Source organism: Monodelphis domestica, chromosome 7, assembly GCF_027887165.1.
Source record: "Monodelphis domestica isolate mMonDom1 chromosome 7, mMonDom1.pri, whole genome shotgun sequence".
NCBI classification, from domain to species: domain Eukaryota; kingdom Metazoa; phylum Chordata; class Mammalia; order Didelphimorphia; family Didelphidae; genus Monodelphis; species Monodelphis domestica.
The window spans coordinates 258,819,645-258,840,393 of NC_077233.1; the positions used below are offsets into that span (position 1 = coordinate 258,819,645).

Sequence of the window (20,749 nt, forward strand, 5' to 3'; positions counted from 1 at the left end):
CTCCAAACTTCCCATTTCTGTTAAATCAACCACCATCATTCCAGCATCCCATGTTCACAACCCCAGGCCATTTTGATTTGCCTCTATTATATTCTCAGTCTCTATCAGTAGCCATGTCCTCTGTTCCTCCTCCATTCCTTAGATCCCCATGTCCCCAATGAGCTCCTTCCTTCTCTCTGACTCTTGGTGTCCTTGTATCTGCTTCAAGACTCAGCCCAGGTGCCATTTTTTATACTACGTCTTATTTTCATCTCCCAGTTGTATGTATTCTCCCTCCAGTTCTGAAATTATATTTTATATACTCATTCCATGACTTACCATCTCTGGGACTTAACAGTTTCACAATATGTAAAAATTATAGAATTGAATTAGATAAGCCCTAAGGCCACTTCCAACATTAGATAGATGAAGTCTGAACTGAGATATTTGGTACCATTTAGCTTTTGTGTTTTATTCATTGGCGTCTCCAATTCTACTCGACAAGTGTCATATGAAATGTCTACTGACACTAGGGATACAAAACCTTCAGGAGATCGCTTTCTGCTCATCCTCCCCAATCATTCAACAACGGCTACCTTGATAATGGCTGTATTTGAACAAACTGATACATTTATTATACTTATAAATAATACTTGGCCTTGGGTCATGATTTCTAGCTTCCTTTGTCCCAAATTTGACTAGTGATCACTTGAAGTAGGTAATCTAATTTAAACAAATTTATCAGACCAGGAATGGTATCCATCCCGCCCCTTGGTGATGGCAAAAGACAAGGTAATTATGACAGCATTACAGCCCTATGTTCAACCTTTTTCCTTAAAAACAGGGGAAGGGGACTAGTTCCCTCATTACACTGTGGACCTTAGAGGTACATGGGCCACCTGAATGGTTCTCTTTACATTTCTTTTGTGTTAGTGGCTAGTGGAAATAATGGGAGGTAGTTGGGTGACTCAATGGATAGAGGGCTGGCTCTGGAATCAGGAAGACCTGAGTTCAAATTTGGTTTGGCTTCACACGCTCATTAATTACGTGACCCTGGGAAAGTCACTTAACCTCTACCTTAATTCACTGGAGAATGAAATGGAAAGTCATTCCAGTGTCTTTGCCAAGAAAATCCCACATATAGCATTGGCATGCTGTGATCCACAGGGTCATGAAGAGTCAGACACAACTGAACAATAACTAAAATAATAGTCCATAGCGCTCCCTTTAAGCCATGGGATTGATCTGTTTAAAGGAAGAAGGGACCTGAACATTTCCCCCGTAAACTCTCTCAAAAACTCCCTGCTTCTTGGGCATACAACATGTAACAGAGTCCTTCCCATGAATTTTGCAGCTCTTCCTTCCATGTGGTAATTCATAGCATAAGTACTATTGAAATATTTCAACCCACAAGATTCCACAGTGGTTAGCTCATCTGCTCCCACCAGTTCCTATGCCTGTTTGTCCAGTGAGTCTATGCCCTGAGCCAGCACTTTGCCCTGTTTTTAAAGGAAAAGATCAAGCATGGGGCCATAGTTCCTTCATATTTACCTTCACCACAGTGTCGGATGGATACCATGCCTGGCTCTGCTAAATTCTTTCTTGGATTCTTTTCCCACCATCTTGATATCAGCATCGTTGAGCAATAGGGATAGAAAGGCTACAGCAGTTTCCAAACATCCCTAGCAAGGGCTATAGTTCCTCTGTCAATAAGAGCTGCCTTCTGCCCCCACGTAAAAGCAAGGAGAGCCAGAACCTCTGGGCTGATGTTTCTAGACTGACTGATTATGGCCGTGGAATTGATTATCCTTGAAGGTGTAAGGGGAGAGGGAGGCGATGCTGGGTGAAATTCTTTGGGTAACCATGAGCAGCGACCTCTCTGGATGAGCCTTGTTTTCTTAGTCTGTAACATTAAGTGCAGCTCTGTGGCCCAGTGGATAGAGTGCCAGACCTGGAGTCAGGAAGACTTATCTTCCTGAGTTCAAATCCAGCCTCAGACACTTACTACTAGCTGGGTGACCCTGGGCCAGTCACTTAACTTCAGTTCTTTCTCTGTTTAGTGAGAAGGAAGGAAATTACAAACCACTCCAGAATCTTTGTTAAGAAGTCCCCAACATGGATAACCCAGTGGAATTGCTTGTCGGCTCTGGGAGTGGGAAGGGAAAAGGGGAGGGAAAGAACATGAATCACGTAACCATGGAAAAATACTTTAAATATATATATACTATGTGTATATATATAATAAAATAAATAAAATACTATAAAATATATATTTTATACTATGTATAGGAAATATACATACTATACAATAATAAAATACTATTAAGAAGTATAGATCAAGAAAACCCCAAATGCAGTCATGAAGAGTCAGATGTGACTAAAATGACTGGACAACAAAATGATCTCTAAAGCCTAGGTGGCTGAACTATATATGATTATATATGATATAAGCCTTGTGCTTCAAGGGCCAGAAATCAACTTTCTGGGGAGGAGCTCTTTTATCTGGAACCAGCCCAGAGAACTGATACTTTTCAACCCCAAGGCTTTTACTACTTTCAAAACTTCCCTGATCATTGAACCTTAACTCTCGGCACTGAACCTCAGTCAGCTTGGCTTTTGGGGTTGAGATATATGTCAAAATAGAACCGTAATGACCTATCTATTACTGCCACCATATGAGTGATCTTTCACAGTTGTCCTTTCCATCTTTCCCTTCTCTTTTAGTGCATACATGGCAAACCAAAAGAGTACATTTCTAGAAATGTAGTAGTTGATTCAATTACTTGATGAACTTGAAGCATGGTGCCCTCCTTGTCTTCTTGGCAATTTAATAACAATCAATGGCCATATGTTATGGTATATAGAAAGCTGATATAACGGTCAAGAAGGCCTGGATTTCAGTCTCAGCTCTGACATATACTGGTTAGGTCATTCAGCCTCTCACTATTCTGGAGAGCCTTCCTTCCTTTCCTCTTCTCTTCCTTCCTTCCTTTCTTTTTCCCTTCCTTCTTCCCTTCCTTCCTTCCCTTTCTCCCTCTTTCCTTCCTCACTTCCTTTCCTCTTCTCTTCCTTCTTTTTTCCCTTCCTTCTTCCCTTCTTTCCTTCTTCCCCTCCTTCCTGCCTTCCTTCCTTCCTTTTCTCCCTCTCTCCTTCCTTACTTTCTTCCTTTCCTCTCTCTCCTTTCCTTTCTTTTTTTCCTCCTCTTTTCTTCCACCTTTGTCTTCTCTCTTAGAATTGATACTAAGGATTAGTTCCAAGGCAGAAGAGTAGAAAGGGTTAGGCAACTAGGGTTGAGTGACTTACTCAAAGCCAGGAAGCATCTGAGGTCAGATTTGAACCCAGGACCTCCAGACCTTATACTCTCTCCACTGAGTCACCTAGCTGCCCTTCAGTAAGCATTTATCATGCACCTACTATGTGCCATGCACTGTGTTAAGTGCTGAGGATACAGAGAAAGGCAAAAGGTGCTGCGACTTGCATTTGTAGAGGAAATTTCCTCATCCAGGAGTTCCCTATCCTAAAGAATTCATAAGGTCAGCTCCTAGTTGTATCCCAATGAAAAATGGCATGAATAAATGGGTAGTTGTTCTTGTGTACTACTCTGCAAGTGTAGAAGCATTATTCTGGGTTCGTATATTATATACTCCAAGCATCATCAAAAGTGTCTTCCCACAGTGCAAGATACTGATCAGTAATTTGGACTCTCCATAAAGTATCTTCATTCCAGCCCTCCCCGTGTCCGTTGTAACTATAGAATAGAGAAGGAGACGTGGTCATCGAGGTTCAGCTGCTCAGTGAAAGGGTCAGTGAGCATGTGCCATGCCTCGAGGCCACCAGAACCCTGAACTAAATGACCCCAGGTCGGAGATAGGGGACAGAAAGGAGACAAGATGGTGAACAAGGCAGAGAGATTCTCTTCACATCTGACTTGCCATTGCTGATACCCCAAGTCCCCAGGCAACAAGTCAGCTGTGGCAAGAAGCAACGAGACGTCTCTGCCAGGCATATGTTGGATGCCAAATGAAAAGCTCTGGCCATCGAGAATGTAGCCCCGAATCTGTCTCCTATACCATGAGGAGAGGAGTCCCAAATCCAGAATTCCTGAGTCTTCCTCTAAAGACTCGCCCAACTGGCACTCTAAGACCCTCACTTGGGGGCTCTACTATGTTTTCTACACTTATTAGCCTTCTTATTGGAGTAGCATTTAAGGGTTAAACAAACTAATCCATGTCTGCCACAGAACTTTGGGGTTCAGAGCAATCTGTGACTATCCCAGGGCTTCCTCGGTCTAGAAGTATCTTCAAGGGTAGCCACAGTAAAGATGTTAAATGTATTTTTTAAATTATGGTTATTATTCCTATTCTGAGTACAACAATAAGAGAGAGAGAGAAAATATATATAGTCTATTCTGTTTGGGGAGATAGTTCCATTATGCCAAGATCACATGATTTGGGCACAATGAAATATAGTAAGTACAGAGGAGAAGTAGGGTTTTGCCAGAAGGTTGAACGCCGAGAGCTAATTCTCATTAGGCAAATCCACATTAGACAAATGAATCTGCAGAACAACGGTAGAATGAATATTAGCTCTTAGGGGAAGGAAGGGGGTGGAAGGGAGCAAGCGTGGATCAAAAAATGTCAGAAAATGGTTATTTTAAATTGGACTGACATCATCTAGAGGAGAAAATTTTCAACTTTAATTTTTAAAAAACTGAAAGAAAGGGGGCAGCTGGGTAGCTCAGTGGATTGAGAACCAGGCCTAGAGACTGGAGGTCCTAGGTTCAAATCTGGCCTCAGACATTTCCCAGCTGTGTGACCCTGGGCAAGTCACTTGACCCCCATTGCCTAGCCCTTACCACTCTTCTGCCTTGGAGCCAATACACAGTATTGACTCCAAGACGGAAGGTAAGGGTTTAAAAAAAAACTGAAAGAATACTAGCTTCAGACTTAGTTTCAGTCCTTGGTTTAAATCCTACCTCGGATCAAAACTATCCACGTAATCTTGGGCAAGATACTTAGTCTCTGGGCTTCAGTTTTCTCATCTGAAAATGATGGGTTTGACTAAATGGCCTTCATGGTTTCTTCTACTCTAAATCTATGATCCTATTGGCCAATATTTTTCTAGCTGGAATTAGAGGGTCTCTAAGAACCGTGGAAAGATTGGTACCTTTTTACATATCTGCTTAATAGGGAAGCACCCTAAGTGCCAGGGAAAGCCCGGGTCTTACTTAGCTTAATGGTTCCCAATGATGTTAGGGGCTAGCCGCACCCCCTGCTGATTAAACATAGCTTTCCTCCCCCCCACTCTAGGTCGGAAGATGATAACTTAAAATCAATTGTCATTTTTCTTCTGGTTTTAAAACCAAATCTCCAAAGATCTTCAAAGGAGCAACTGAACTACAAAAAAAAATATTCCTGTTCCAGTTTGGTTTCCAAAGGGTTGGTAGATTTTCCACCCATTAAAATATTCTTTATAACTAAGAATGTAATTCTGCTGATCATATTTACTGCAGCAACATATTTAGTGTGTTTTTTCTTTTTGTTATTATTGATAACAGCTTCCCATTCACCTTGTTCCTAATTTGTATCCAAATTATGATCTTTATGAACATAATCACATATATCAAGAAGTTTCTTCTATAAGAATTTGCTTTATATCATTTTGAAGCCAGCTAGGTGACTCTGTGAGTTGAGAGTCAGATTTAAAGACAGGAGGTCAAAGGATCAAATCTGACCTCAGATACTTCCTAACTGTGTGACCCTGGGCAAGTCACCTAACCCCAATTGCCTAGGCCTTACTGCTCTTCTGCCTTGGAACAGATACTTAGTATCGACTCTAAGACAGAAGGTTAGAGTGGTTGTTGTTTTTTTTTTAACTGCTTAGCATAATCTTCTAGTCTTTTGATATCAGTGCCATCCCCATATTCAATGAGGGAAGGTGGAACAGGAAGAAAATAAGTATTTCTTCCCTACTATATCTACAAATATTATCTCATTTGATCCTCACAGACTTGTGAAGGTGCTTTCCCAAATCCTCTTAATTCTAGTGTCTTCCCTTTCCTAATTATTTCTTCTTTATCCTGGTCATAGCCCATTTGTATGTGATTATTGCTTGTGTTCTTCCCCCAGTTTTTTAGTTTCTTGAAGTCAGGGACTGTCTTTTGTGTTTCTAGTGCTTAGAACAGTGCCTGGCACATGGTTTGTTGTGGTTCAGTTGTTTTTTGGTTCTATCTGACTCTTTGTGACCCCATTTGGGGTTTTCTTGTCAAAGGTTTGGGAGTAGTCTGCCATTTTCTTCTCCAGCTCATTTTCCAAATTTAGAAACTGAGGTATACAAGGTTAAGTGTTTTCCCCAGGATCACACAGCTAATAAGTGTCTGAGTCCAGATTTGAACTAGGGAAGATGAGTCTTCCTGACTGTAGGACTGGGACTCTATGCCATCTAGCTTCCTCTGGAACATGGTATAAATTCTTATTGACCATTGCTATTATTATTCCCATTTTTCAGATGAGTAAACTGAAGCATATAAAAGTTAAGTGATTTCCCCAGGGTCACACTACTAATAAGAATCTGAGGAAACATTTCCACTCAGGTCTTCTATCACTGTGCCACCTAGCTCCTTAAAAAGGATCCTAGGGAGCAGCTGGGTAGCTCAGTGGATTGAGAGCCAGGCCTAGAGATGGGAGGTCCTGGGTTCAAATCTGGCCTCAGATACTTCCCAGCTGTGTGACCCTGGGCAAATCACTTGACCCCCATTGCCTAGCCCTTACCACTCTTCTACTTTGAAACCAAGACTCAATATTGATTCCAAGACGTAAGGTAAGAGTTTTATAAATAAATTATAGCTCCAATTCCAGAGAAGGATGTTTCAGTTCAATATTCACAGACTCTTCTTTTAATTAGAGCTGTCACAAAGTGGGCTGGGCTGCTCACTGCAGGTGAATCCTGGATGACTGCATTTTGGCAATATTGTTATAAAATGTATTATTTTGGCAGGCATTAGACAAGTTGACTGACCTCTGAAGTTCCTTCTCGTTTGTTCCTCTAATATCTGAATCTATGATTCATTCTGTAAAAATCTAAGCAAACTTCCTGTCTCGCTATCATTTGTTGCATCTTAGTTTCCAAGCTTTTCCATATGCATGAATAGGTTTGTTCTTATTCTAACAGGGGTCAAACTTATCAGGGGTACTTAGTGTTCCTGTAGTTACCCCCATACTTCAAAAGAGCCAATTTCCATTGTGCTTGCCATCCCTTGGACACTGGGCATTTTTCCAATGTTCCAGATATATTTTAAAGGTGTGCGTGTGTGTGTGTGTGTGTGTGTGTGTGTGTGTGTGTGTGTGTGTGTGTGATTTGAATACCTACAGAAGACTCTATTGGCCAAAGAGGGCAAGGGACCATAATGTGGCTAAGCATTTGCTTTCCTAGGAAGAGAGCCTGGTTAGAGCCCAGTAAATGGTCTTCATTCCAACATCCCAAGTATAAGCTGGGAGTATGTCACTACTTTTCTTTGCTGAAAGGATTCCCAGTGCCGCATACAGATGGCCAATAGAATAGTAAAAATCCTACCTTGAGCTGGATATCACTTTTGGTCTTGCTTGTTTAGATTAGATCCTACCTTGAGCTAGATATCACAGGCCAGAACCATTTGGTCTTGCCTGTAAATTGTGTTCAAACTAGCATCTCCAGTGTGAGGGTTTGCTGAGCCCTTTTTTCACGGCTACTCATCTGCTTTTAGTGTCCAACCATCACCCAACTCTCACCCATGAGTCCAAGAAACTACAGCCACACCACAGTAAAACTGCCTTGGCAGATGGACTAAATAAACCAGGTTGAGAATAACTAACGGGTCTCCAACCCATTGGTGAGTCAGGGGGATATCTACCGTAAGCACAGACTTCCCCCAGCAAAATAGGCAGATTAGAACAATTTGTTCCAATGGCCACGAAGGTGACAAAAACAGGCACTGTGGCACACTTAGAGCAAAGCTGCCAAGGTCCTCCACTGCATGCTGGGCCGTCGCCAGTCATCATGACTTTTGTCTTGCCAATGGATTTCTATGATTCTGAAAAAGAGAGCAAGGCTGATGGCTTTGTGCAACTCTGTCTCACTTAAATTTAATTTACTCACGAGTCAGTCCATTACCCTGTAATGCCATTGGCCTTCTTGGAAGTGAAAGTTGAACAAATAATGTCTTACATTGTTGTCACGCTTCAGAGTTTCCAAAACACTTTCCTAATGTCTGAGAGTACAAGCCCTTAGAGGGCAGGGAATGTTTGATTTTTCATCTTTGTTTCTGCAGTCTCTAGCATGAAATTTTACACGTCAAATAATACATTTCTGCTGAACTGAAGGCCTTATCATTCCCATTTTACAGTGAAGAAAGTAAGGTACAAAGAACTTCTAACTTGCCCAGAATCATAGCTGTTCTGTCTCCCAAATGACAAAAAATAAAAATTGCTAGTGCAATGCTAGCAAAAGCACCCATTTCTAAATCTCTTTTCCCTTTACAGAGGACTTTTCCTCTCCATAGCCAGATGAGGTAGAAGGGGCAAATATCATTCTCCGCATTTTGCAGATAGATAAGGCAAAGATCAAAGTGCTAGACAATAAGTAATAGGGACTTGGAGGTAGCTAAGAGCACCAGGCCTGGAATCAGGGAGACCTCAGTTCAAATCTGGCCTCAGATACTTCCTAGCTGTGTGATCCTGGACAAGTCATTTAATCCTGTTTGTCTAACCTTTTCTAATCCCTCTTAAAGTTATTACTAAGACAGAAAGTAAGGGCTTCAAAAAGATAGCAAAAAATAAACAAATAATAAGAACAGAATCTGAACCCAGGCACCCTGACCCCAAAGTCAATAAGAATTTTTTCTTTTTTTTTAACTTAATTTTAAACACGTACTCTCTTTCTTAGTAACAAATTTAAGACAGAAGGACAAGGGCTAGGCAAATGGGATCAGTTCACACAGTGAGGGGAAAGTGTCTGAGGTCAGATTTGAACTCAGGTTCTCCTGACTCCAGGCATGGTGCTCTAGCCACTGGGCCACCTAGCTGTCCCAAGTATTCTTTCTACCACATGATTGCTACAAGGTTCAATAAATAAACAGGATTGGAAGCCAGGCATTTTTAACTTCACATCAGTATTTTTGCCTTATACCAGGTTCCCTAGGCCATTAAGAAATCAAGGAAGTACATTAGACACATCTTTGTTTGGGGGGAGCCTTCTAAATTCAAATAATAACAACTCATCTTTGTGTAATAAATAAATAAATAACAATAGCTAAATCTCCGAGAATAAAAGTGCCTGGCCCTGGGTTGTATGGCTCGGAAGTAGTCGAAATGGACTTGGATGTCAATCTTTTCACTTTCTGACCAGTGCTCAAAGATTCGCTGTTTTCTTGAACCTTCCTATATATTTGCCTGTTTAGTTGCCATTTTCTTGGCCAGTCAAGCAATCCCTTGTAAAACTCTTATTAGCACCCTTAATGCAGCTTTCTAACTGGCTGAATAGACAAGTCTAAAGGGATGATTCGTTCTATTCTTCCTTTAGGTGCTCTTTTTATGTTTCCTCTCTATTTCCATTTTCTGCCAAAGGAACGTAATGTGATAAGATCATAAGGGCTAATCCTTGTCTATCTGAAGGAAATAAATTCTGATTCCCAAAAGAGAAATCAGTAGAGCTTCTCTCTAGAGTGCTGTCATCAACAGGAACGCGCTTCCTCTCCCCGGCTCACCTGAAACCTGGGGTGCTGCGAGCTGCTTCTCTGTGGTGATCATAGAGGGCAATCCAGAATCAACAGAAGATTGTAAGTGTGCAGGATCACTGGAGAGGGGATTAGGAGCCCCCTGTATCTGGAAGTTAGAAGAATGTTCTTTACATTAGCCCCAGCTCACATCCTTCCCCCCCTTCAGTCCCTGTGTCCCCCAGGAACACCATCACTCTCATACCTTTCTTCTGGGCTCCACACCTAAGCCATCATGGCTACATGGTGTAGAGGAACCTAGCTGGTGCAGTGGATAGAGCACCAGGCATGGACTTGGAAGACTGGAGTTCAGTTCTGACCTCAGATACTTATACTAGTTTTGTAACCCTGGGCAAATCACTTAAACTGTTTGTCCCAATTTCCACATCTGTAAAATGGGGATAATATTAATACTTCCCAGAGTTGTTGAGAGGATCATATAAGCACATAGCATAATGCTTGACACATAGTAGGGGCCAAATGTTATTCTTTTTAGATAGTCTCAGACTTAGAGTCACAGAAAGACCTGTGTTCTAATCCTGCTACTAAGTAGGTTGTGACCTTGGGCAAGTCACTTAACTTTTCTATGCCTTAGTTTTCCCATCTATAAAATGAGTGGCTTGGACTTAGCGGCCTCTAAGAGCTCTTCCAAATATGATCCTATGCATCTTAAAGCATTACATGATTCTTAATTATTATTACTATTATCCCATAAATGAAAGGAATTAAAACTGGGAGATTGCCTGCCATAGCAAAGGGAAAGGGTCAGTCGATTGCTTCTGGTCTCCACCCTTCAGAGTGCAGTGATGACAGAGCACCGAGTCAATGTGGATCACTGGTGCCAGCTTTTGTGGGTGATCACTGCAAGTGATAAGAAGCTGAGGGTGTAGGTGATAGGTGGAGCACATAGATGTCTGTCCAGAAATCTGAGTCAGTAAATAACTAGTAGTAAAATTTAGGTAACTAGATGGCACAGTGGATAGACCACTGGCTTGGAGTCAGGAAGACTTGAGTTCTAATCTGGCCTAAGACAGTTATTAGCTATGTGACCCTGGACAAGTCATTTCATTGTTTATGCCTCCTTTTCCTTGTCTGTAAAGTGAACTGGAGAAGGAAGTGGCAAACAGACTGTAGTATCTTTGCCAAGAAAACCTTACATAGAGACTCAAAGAGTCAGACACAACGGAAATGACTAAACAACAACAGAGAGGTTGAACTGGAGCTCAGAACCAGTGTCAGGACAATGTTCTCATCCCAAGTTGGTGGATGGATAAGTCACGCCAGAAAAGATTCCTCCTATGCAGCAAGCATTCAGTCCCCGATGTGAGTTCCCAGATACACAGTCTCTTTCATAGTCCTGATTCTCCAAAGCTCAGGATGTGTGAAAGGGCAGACCCTCCTCAGAACTGACCCTCCCTCCATAACTAGCACTTTCTGGCAGTCAGGGATGGGGAAGGCATCAGGGAAGCTGATGGAAGGGAGAGGGGAAGGGGCCAGGTGGAGGGAGACATCAATTCCCATTTCTTATTTTAACAACTTATTCCTGCTTATGGGACTGAGCTCAGTCAGCAAATGCTCTTCTCTTCTCTCTTCTCTTCTCTTCTCTTCTCTTCTCTTCTCCTCTCTTCTCTTCTCTTCTCTTCTCTTCTCTTCTCTTCTCTTCTCTTCTCTTCTCTTCTCTTCTCTTCTCTGGTGATTTTTGTTGTTGTTTTATGGTTTTGTTATTCTGTCATTTCAGTCATGTCTAACTCTTTGTGACCTCATTTGGGGTATTCTTGGCAAAGATACTGGAGTAGTTTGCCATTTCCTTCTCTGGGTCATTTTCTTTTTTTTTCTTTTTCTTTTTTTAAAATTTAAGTTAATTTATTTAGTCAATTTAGAACATTATTCCTTGGTTACAATAATCACATTATTTCCCTCCCTCCCCTCCACCTACCCTTCCTGCAGCCAATGCCCAATTTCATTGGTTATTACATGTGTCCTTGATCAGAACCTATTTCCATGTTTTTGATTTTGAACTAGGATATTCATTTAGGGTCTACATCCCCACCCATATCCCTTCGATCCATATATTCAAGTAGTTGTTTTCTTCTGTTTCTACTCCCACAGTTTTTCCTCTAAATGTGGATAGTGGTTTTTCTCATAGATTGCTCCAAGATGTTCAGATCATTTCATTGCCACTAATGGAGAAGTTCATTACATTCAATTGTACCACGGTGTAATTGGTCTCTGTGTACAATGTTCTCCTGGTTCTGTTCCTTTTGCTCTGCATCAATTCCTGGAGGTTGTTCCAGTTCCCATGGAATTCCTCCTCTTTATTATTCCTTTGAGCACAATAGTATTCCATCACCAACATATGCCACAATGTATTCAGCCATTTCCCAATTGATGGGCATCCCCTCATTTTCCAATTTTTTGCCACCACAAAGACCGCAGCTATGAATATTTTTGTACAAGTCTTTTTCGTTATTATCTCTTTGGGGTACAAACCCAGCAGTGCCATGGCTGGATCAAAGGGCAGACAGTCTTTTAGCTCCTTTTGGGCATAGTTCCAAATTGCCCTCCAGAATGGTTGGATCAATTCACAACTCCACCAGCAATGCATTAGTGTCCCAACTTTGCCACATTGCCTCCAGCATTCATTACTTTATTTTGCTGTCATGTCAGTCAATCTGCTAGGTATGAGGTGATACCTCAAAGTTGTTTTGATTTGCATCTCTCTGATTATAAGAGATTTAGAGCACTTTTTCATGTGCTTATTAAGAGTTTTGATTTCTTTATCTGAAAATTGCCTATTCATGTCCCTTGCCCATTTATCAATTGGAGAATGGCTTGATTTTTTGTACAATTTAGCTCTTTACAAATTTGAGTAATTAGACCTTTGTCAGAGGTTTTTGTTATGAAGATTGTTTCCCAATTGGTTATTTCCCTTCTAATCTTGGTTGCATTGGTTTTGTTTGTAAAAAACCTTTTTAATTTGATATAATAAAAATTATTGATTTTACATTTTGTGATTTTTTTTCCTAGCTCTTGCTTGGTTTTAAAGTCTTTCCTTTCTCAAAGATCTGACAAGTATACTATTCTGTGTTCACCTAATTTGCTTATAGTTTCCTTCTTTATATTCAGGTCATTCACCCATCCTGAGTTTATTTTGGTGTAGGGTATGAGATGTTGATCCAAACCTAATCTCTCCCATACTGTCTTCCAATTTTCCCAGCAGTTTTTATCAAATAGTGGATTTTGGTCCCAAAAGCTGGAATCTTTGGGCTTATCATAGAGTGTTTTCCTCAGGTCACTTACCCCAAGTCTATTCCACTGGTTCTCCTCTCTGTATCTTAGCCAGTAATAAATTGTTTTGATAACTACTGCTTTATAATATAGTTTGAGGTCTGGGACTTCAAGTCCTCCTTCCTTTGCTTTTTTTTTTTCATGATTTCCCTGGATATCCTTGATCTTTTGTTCTTCCAAATGAACTTTGTTATGGTTTTTTTCTAATTCAGTAAAAAAGTTTTTTGGTGGTTCAATGGGTATGGCACTAAATAAGTAAATTAATTTGGACAGGATTATCATTTTTATTATGTTAGCTCATCCCACCCATGAGCAATCAATGTTTTTCCAGTTGTTTAGATCTAATTTTGAATGTGTGGAGAGTGTTTTGTAGTTGTGTTTGTATAGTTCCTGTGTTTGTCTCAGCAGATAGATTCCTAAGTATTTTATATTGTCTAGGGTGATTTTAAATGGAATTTCTCTTTCTAATTCTTGCTGCTGTATTATGTTGGAGATATATAGAAATGCTGATGACTTATGCAGGTTTATTTTGTATCCTGCAGCTTTGCTAAAGTTGTTGATTATTTCAACTAGCTTTTTGGTTGATTCTCTAGGATTCTTTAAGTAAATCATCATATCATCTGCAAAGAATGATAGCTTGGTCTCCTCATTGTCAATTTTAATACCTTCAATTTCTTTTTCTTCTCTAATTGTTACAGCTAATGTTTTTAGTACAATGTTAAATAATAGAGGTGATAATGGGCATCCTTGTTTCACTCCTGATCTTATTGGGAAGGCTTCTAGTTTATCCCCATTGCAGATGATGTTTGTTGATGGTTTTAGATATATACTGTTTATTATTTTTAGGAAAGGCTCTTCTATTCCTATGCTTTCTAGTGTTTTCAATAGGAATGGGTGTTGTATTTTGTCACAGGCTTTTTCTGTATCTATTGTGATAATCATGTGATTTATGTCAGTTTGCTTGTTAATGTGGTCAATTATGTGGATGGTTGTCCTAATATTGGACCATCCTTGCATTCCTGATATGAATCTTACCTGGACATAGTGAATAACCCTTATGATGACTTACTAGAGTCTTTTGGATAGTATCCTATTTAAGATTTTTGCATCTATATTCACTAAGGAGATTGGTCTGTAATTTTCTCTCTTTTTTTGACCTGCCTGGTTTTGGGATCAGTACCATATTTCTGTTGTAAAATGAATTTGGTAGAACTCCTTCTTTGCTTATTCTGTCAAATAGTTTGTATGATATTGGGATTAGTTGTTCTTTGAATGTTTGATAGAATTCATTTGTGAATCCATCTGGTCCTAGGGATTTTTTCTTAGGGAGACCATTGATAGCTTGTTCAATTTCTTTTTCTGATATGGGGTTGTTTAGGTAGCCTATTTCTTCCTCTGTTATTCTAGGCAATTTATATTTTTGTAAATATTCATCCATATCACCTACATTGCCATATTTGTTGCCATGTAGTTGGGCATAATAGTTTTTAATGATTGCCTTAATTTCCTCTTCATTAGAGGTAAGGTCTCCCTTTTCATCTTGGATACTGTTAATTTGGTTTTCTTCTTTCCTTTTTTTAAATTAGATTGACCAGTACTTTGTCTATTTTATTTGTTTTTTCAAAGTACCAGCTTCTAGTCTTATTTATTAAATCAATAGTTCTTTGAATTTCAATTTTGTTAATTTCTCCTTTGATTTTTTTGGATCTCTAATTTAGTCTTCATCTGACGATTTTTAATTTGTTCGCTTTCTAGTTTTTTAATTTGCATGCCCAGTTCATTGACCTCTGTTCTCTCTAGTTTGTTAATATATGAACTCAAGGATATAAATTTCCCCCGAGTACTGCTTTGGTTGCATCCCATAGATTTTGAAAGGATGTCTCATCATTGTAATTTTCTTCAAAGAAATTATTCAGTTTCCAGGATTTGTTCTTTAACTAACTGGTTTTGGAAAATTGTATTGTTTAATTTCCAATTAATTTTTTATTTACCTCTCCATGTACCCTTACTAGTTATTATTTTCATTGCATTGTGATCTGAGAAGGATGCATTTATTATTTCTGCTCTTTTGCACTTGTTTGCAATGTTTTTATGCCCTAATACATGGCCAATTTTTGTGAATGTACCATGTGCTGCTGAAAAGGTATATTCCTTTTTGTCTGTATTTCTTTTTCTCCACATATCTACTAACTCTAATTTTTCTAAGATTTCATTCACGTCTCTTACCTCTTTTTTCTTTCTTTCTTTCTTTTTTTTTGCTTTGAGTTATCTAATTCTGATAGAGGGAGGTTCAGGTCTCCCAATAGTTTAGTTTTTCTATCTATTTCATCCTTGAGCTCCACTAGTTTCTCCTTTAGAAATTTGGGTGCTATGCCATTTGGTACATACATGCTGAGTACTGATATTTCCTCCTTGTCTATACTGCCTTTTATCAGGATGTAATTACCTTCCCTATCCCTTTTAATCACATCTATTTTTACTTTGGCTTTGTCAGATATCATAATTGTGACTCCTGCCTTCTTTTTATCAGTTGACACCCAATAGATTTGGCTCCATCCTCTTACTTTGACCCTATTCCTCCTGGAATGGGGGAACAATATGGCGGGTCTCCGCTGCTGCAACTAGACTGCCCGCTCTTCACTCCTTCTCTAGCTCCTTCCTCACAACCTGTGTTGTACGCTCTGAGCCTGGCACAGCTTTGTCCACAAGGTACTCCTTCCAGACCATTGCCTTTGCCTGCCCAGAGGTTCCAGCTGCCGCTAGAGGCTTAGCACTCTAGGTGGGGTATGCGATGCATGTGTGTGTGTGTGTGTGTGTGTGTGTGTGTGTGTGTGTCCTGGGACCTTCCTTCTGCTTTTCCCTTAAACCTGAGTGTTCTTGAATTCTAGCTTTTGGGGGGCATACCTTTGGATTGAGTCCAGCAGGAGGATTCCTTTCCTCTGTCTTGTTGTTAGGTTTGATTTTCAGTCCCCTAGGAGCATTTAGTTTGTAATTGGTAAGGAAGGGTTTTCAGACGTCTGAACTTTTGCTGCCTCTATGCCGCCATCTTGACTCTGCCTCCTGGTGACTTTTTTTAAAACCTTCATCTTCTGTCTTAGAAGCAATACCAAGTATTTGTTTGAAGTCAGAAGAATGGTGAAGTCTAGACATTTAGAGTTAAGTGACATGCTCATGGTCACACAGCTATGGAGTGTCTGAGGCCAGATTTGAACCCAGGATCTCCCATTTCCAGACCTGGTTCTCTACCCATTTAGCCACCTACCTGCCCATCATCAAGTGGCTGACAGTGTCATCAGACCCTCTGAATTTCACTGCTCTGGGAGAAAAATATAAACTAGCAATGACTCTATGGAATTCTACTGCCCCTTCTAGCCTACAGCTTGGGATCTGTAATTAAATATGAGACATCAATAAACATATTCACATCATAAACAAGCATTTCTTACACTCTTACTAATTGCCAGAAATTGCTCTAAGTTCTCTTCCAAGCAAATTTTCATCATAACAGCCAATAAATATTTATTAATTGGCAACCATCTGCCAGGCTCTGTGATAAATGCTAGGTTTACAAAAAGAGGCAAAAGATAGTCCCTGCCAGAAAGAAACTCACCTCTAAAAATTTTACTTTGAGGGAGGGTAGGTCCACAATTTCATCTGTATATAAAACTCCCAGAGAGGAAATGTTTTGGCATTATAGGTTTGAAGGCAACACAAGAATGGTCAAATGACTTGCATAGGATCACCCAGACCATATATATGTGTCAAAGGCAAGACTTAAGTACATATTCGCCTGGCTTTTCCCAGTCTGGCCTTCTATACACTTTTATCAGGCAGCATTTCACATTTTTCCATACTTGCTAATATTTCACTCATTAGAGATTCATTTAGTTTTAACAAGTATCTTAGCAAGTCTTTTAAAATGCTGATGTCCCTGCCGGAATTAAAGTGGCTATAAGCAATTCACAGTTTAGCATAAATTAATTTGAATGAATTGCTTCCTTCCTAAAGCCTAATTTTGAGATAATAGAAGATTTTATGAGGGTGGAAATGTAATGAGGACAGATTTTTGGGAAAAGAGAAGTTCTAGGTGGAATATGATTATGAGAGGCGAGGGAGAGAGAGAAAGGAATGTTTAGACACTTCACACTTTATAGGATTGAAGAGAAGAGGTGCTGGGAGAAATGAAGCAAGAGAGGCACAAAAAGAAAAAAAGCAGGAAGAGTTCTGGAGGCAGAGTCAAGATGGTGGCATAGAAGCAGCAAAAGTTCAGACTTCTGAAAACCCTTCTTTACAGATCACAAACTGAATGCTCCTAGGGGACTGAATATCAAACCTAACAACAAGACAGAGCCAGGGAACCCTCCTGCTGGACTAAATCCAAAAGGTATGCCCCCCAAAAGCCGGAATTCAAGAACACTCGGGTTTAAGGGGAAGGCAGAAGAAAGGTCCCAGGACTCCTCCCAGCCCCTACCTAGAGCCTTAAGCCTCCAGCGGCAGTGGGAACCTCTGAGCAGGCAAAGGTGCATGTCTGGAGGGTGTACATTGGGGGCAGGGCTGTGCCAGGCTCAGCATTGAACACAGGTGGTGGGGAAGGAGCTAGAGAGGGAGCGCAGAGCAGGCAGCCTGGGCAGAGCAGAGGGGACCCTCCATATTGCTCCAGCCTTCCAGGAGGTTTTGGCTTCAGAGCACATCCAGCTCTACCCAGCTGAACTTAATCCCATCAAAAGTCTTCAGAACTCAGGGAAGCCCAGGCTCCACACCCCTCCCCCATCATCTGCTGGATTTTAATTCAATCAAAAGCCTCCAGAGGACGGGGAAACTCAAACTCCCAACAACCCTCCCCCAGAGACTTGCACCTCTTCTGTCAAAGCTCTAAGAGGGGAGACTGACAGAAGCCCCCAAAACAAAAAAAATGAGAGGAGCAAGAGCACAGACAAATACGGGGAGCAAAGAAGGAGTGAATATGAGCAAACAACAGAAAAAGAAGAAAGAAATTACAATGGATAGCTTCTATACAGCAAATGGAACAGAGGGGGAGGGATCAGCAAACAATAATTCATAAATCCCAGAGAATTGGATACAGGGTGTGGAAAAACTCAAAATTCAATTCAAAACACAGTTAAGAGAGGCTGAAGACAACTTTAACAGCAAGATAAGTCATCTGGAAACAGAAAACAGTGTCTTGAAAGCCAAAATTAATCAGTTGGAAAATGAGGCAAAGGAGATGAAAGATGAAGCAAAGAAGATGAAAGATGAGGCAAGGGAGATGAAAGATGAGGTAAAGAGGATGAAAGATGACCTCCATAGAAAATCAGACCAGAAAGAGAAGGTTGACCAAAAAGCCAGGGATTAAATCCAGTTTTTAAGAACCAGAATACAACAACTAGAATTAAGTGAACTCACAAGGCAGCAGGACACTATAAAACAAAACCAAAAGAATGAAAAAGTTGAGAAAAATGTGAAGCATCTCATTAAAAAAACAGAGGATTTAGAAATTCGTTTGAGGAGAGACAATTTAAGAATCTTTGGTCTACCAGAAGACCATGACAAAAGAAGAAGCCTGGACACAATACTCCAAGAAAGTATTCAAGAAAACTGCCCCGATATTCTAGAAGAAGAGGGAAAAGTGGAGATTGAAAGAATCCACAGATCACCTCCTATACTTAATTCCCAACTGACAACACCCAGAAATGTTATAGCCAAATTTAAGAACTATCAGACCAAAGAAAAGATATTACAAGCTGCCAAGAATAAGTCATTCAGATACCATGGAACCACAGTATGGATAATGCAGGATTTGGCTGCATCCACATTGAAGGACCGAAAAGCATGGAATATGATATTCTAGAAAGCAAGGGAACTAGGTCTACAATGAAGAGTCAACTACCCAGCAAAACTGACTATATTCCTATAGGGAAAAGTATGGTCATTCAACCAAATAGAAGAATTCCAAGAATTTGCAAAGAAAAGACCAGACCTGAACAGAAAGTTTGACTTCTAAGCACAGAACTCAAGAGAATCATCAAAAGGCAATTAAAAGAGAGGGGAAAAAAGAAAAACAAAAAACAAAAAAAAATTTTAAGAGACTCAATAAGGTAAAATGATATGTATCCCTGTAAGAAAAGAGGTCATTGGTAACTCTTAAAAACTGTGGTTATCACCTGGGCAGCTAGAAGAATTACACTTAAAGGGAACAGTGACAAACTGTATAGGATGAAAGGACAAGACATAAATAGCATATAGATATATGCATGCATAAATACATATAGGTGTGTGTATATATATGTATATATATACAACTAGAGCTAAAAAAGAGGTTAATACTAAAAGAAATGGAAAAAGAAACAAATGGGGGTAAATTTATGTGTCACAAAGAAGCTCATGGTGGGAGAGGGGAGAACATCAATACACTGGAAGGGTAAAGAGGTTGGAGATACGAAATACTTACAACAATACTTACAACTCTTATGTGCTTTGAAATTGACCCAAAGAGGAAATAACAATCCAATCCATTGGGGCAGAGAATAGATCTGCACCTTATAGGGTAGTAGAAGGGTAATAAACGGACTGGTGGGGAGGAAAGCAGTACAAGGGAGGGTGGGGGTGGGGGTAATTTTAGAAAGACTACAGGGCAAATAAGGAGGGAATAAGAAGGGAGGGGGTAGAAAGGGAAGTAAAATAAGGGTGGGGACTAGGGAGACTGATTAAAAACAAACATTGGTGTAGAAGGAAATAGTGAAAGAAGAAAAGGCAGGATCAGGAGTAGAAATCAAAATGCTGGGAAATACACAGCTAGTAATCATAACTCTGAATGTGAATGGAATGAACTCACCCATAAAATGCAAGCAAATAGCAGAGTGGATTAGAATCCAAAACTCTACCATATGCTGTCTACAAGAAACACACATGAGGAAGGTAGATACGCATAGGGTGAAAGTAAGAGGATGGAGCCAAATCTATTGGGCATCAACTGATAAAAAGAAGACAGGCATCACAATCATGATATCTGACAAAGCCAAAGTAAAAATAGATGTGATTAAAAGGGATAGGGAAGGTAATTACATCCTGATAAAAGGCAGTATAGACAATGAGGAAATATCAGTACTCACCATGTATGCACCAAATGGCATAGCATCCAAATTTCTAAAGGAGAAACTAGTGGAGCCCAAGGATGAAATAGATAGAAAAACTAAACTAGTGAGAGACCTGAACCTTCCTCTATCTGAACTATATGAATCAAACCAACAAATAAATAAGGAAGCGGTAAGAGAAGTGAATGAAATCTTAGAAAAATTAGAGTTAGTAGACATGTGGAGAAAAATAAATATTGACAAAAAGGAATACACCTTCTTTTCAGCAGCACATGGTACATTCACAAAAATTGACCATGTATTAAGGCATAAAAACATTGCAAACAAGTACAAAAGAGCAGAAATAATAAATGCATCCTTCTCAGATCACAATGCAATGAAAATAATAACTAGTAAGGGTACATGGAGAGGTAAATAAAAAATTAATTGGAAATTAAACAATACAATTTTCCAAAACCAGTTAAAGAACAAATCATAGAAACAATAACTTCATTGAAGAAAATGACAATGATGAGACAGCTTTTCAAAACCTATGGGATGCAGTCAAATCAGTACTCGGGGAAATTTATATCCTTGAGTTCCTATATTAGCAAATTAAGCAGGGCAGAGATCAATGAATTGGACGTACAAATTAAAAAACTAG

General features: G+C 39.8%; 1 protein-coding gene across 1 annotated transcript in view; it reads left to right on the forward strand.

Annotated features, from left to right (window-relative positions):
• EPB41L4B (erythrocyte membrane protein band 4.1 like 4B) overlaps positions 1 to 20,749 on the forward strand; it is a 267,526-nt gene that overhangs the window by 172,998 nt on the left and 73,779 nt on the right. The gene's annotated exons all lie outside the window — the stretch shown is intronic.